Below are 1,783 nucleotides of genomic sequence, written 5' to 3'. Positions count from 1 at the left end.
GCTGAGTCACCTCCACGTAGAAGTGACAGGCCAGAGACAGGTCGCTAAACTTTAGCCTGGCTTAGGAAATTATACTAGGCCTCATTTTCCTCCATGCCGTGTGTATGAGGGTCCCGAAGGCCCAACAATACTAACAACCGATTCCTGCTGGATGAGGAACAGCTGACCTTCCTGAAACGAAGACCTAAGGATAGGCTGACTAGATTCACCAGATGGACAAGTAGTGGGGGATGGCTGGGGGTGCCATAGCAGACAATGCAGTGGTCAGTAGCAGGGATAACAGAGTATAAGGGATCTAGTCGAGGGAGGGGGGTTATGGGAACATGCCATCTGGGAAGTGGGCATATAGTTGAATAAGATGGTTTGGGATGTTCTGTGTGATACACACACACACACACAACGAATTTTAAAAAATGAATTATATTTGAGGAGGAAGCATAAAAATTTACATCATCTTAATTAGTAGAGGTGATAAACATTGCCATTGAAATCTACTGGATGACTTTACAGACATATACAGGTGCCAAGATCCGACTGCAACTGATTATGAGTAGTCATAATCAAATACATACACATGAAAGACGCATGGGTCAACAGCTCAGTGTTATTAGCAGAAACAATGAGTCTTTCTGTAGGAAACAGTATTTTTTAAAATGAAATGGAGATCTTTTTTTAAAGGTTAAAACCTCATTCAATCTTATGCTGAGTTCAATATTGTATAACTGTATTAATTCAACAGCGAAACTAAAAATTTTATGGCCACTTTTGAAACAGATGTATCTTTGCTCTGGAAACTGTTATTGAGTATGTTAAAGATGTAATGAAATACATCTTCTAAAAAAAGTTTTATAAATATTAAAAAAACAAAAAAGCACTATATTGCCTATGAATTATACATATATTAACCAATATTTAATTTATAGCAATTTGATACTACCAGAAAAAAAATTAAATTCTTCCATTAAAGCTGAAACTATTCCCCTGCCTCACCCTCCTGAGCAGATTGCACACAGAAAGCTGGTCAGTTTCCTCAAATCTGCAAAATTCACATGACGGTCCAACATGTACACTCTTGGGAAGATAAAATATACACATCAAAGGATGCTGAAATGGTAAACATTCCACATGAGTATGATGTATCACGTGATGCTATAATAACCTCTTAAAAGTATTACTAGACAAATAAGGAAAAACTGTTATGGGAAAATCAGAGACCAGAAGCCAAAGTCAGGTGAGGAGAGGCTTTAATTTTACGCTAATGGACTGACACATGGGTCCTTCCGTGAAGGAAGTTTTAGGTTTTAGGGTTTTATATTCATGTGAGGAACTACAAGTAAAAGAGAACAGCAAACAGGTGGTAATTAAGTAAAAGGTACATGTGGTAATTAAGCAAGGTAAGGTATGGCAGCAGGGCTTAAAAAGACTTCCTTCCAGGTTGACCCTAGGGGGCAGGATGGAGGAAGCTTGTCATTGTCATCTTCAGGACCCAAAACTCTTTCAGCTACCTCTTGTAACCTGCCCACAAACTCACTAAAGGGTTCTTGAGAGCCTTGAACTATTTTAGTTAGGGGTGTCATGAGGCTGCCTTTTGCTGGGATGTTTCTCCACGCCCCCAGTGCAGCCTCCTTGGTCTGCGCTAAAACCCCTGTGGATAATTTAAGCTGTCGGCCCTCAGTGATATATTTTCCTTGTCCAACAAGCTTATCAAAAGTCCAGGTGGCTTCAGGGGCCCGAGGGTCCCGCTGGTTTCTGCTGGCTATAGTCTGACAGCGATCAAGGTAGT

The sequence above is a fragment of the Nannospalax galili genome, unplaced genomic scaffold, assembly GCF_000622305.1.
Source record: "Nannospalax galili isolate Female #2095 unplaced genomic scaffold, S.galili_v1.0 scaffold1096, whole genome shotgun sequence".
Classification (NCBI taxonomy): domain Eukaryota; kingdom Metazoa; phylum Chordata; class Mammalia; order Rodentia; family Spalacidae; genus Nannospalax; species Nannospalax galili.
The sequence above is the reverse complement of the archived record's forward strand: the minus strand, read 5'-3'. Positions refer to the sequence as shown.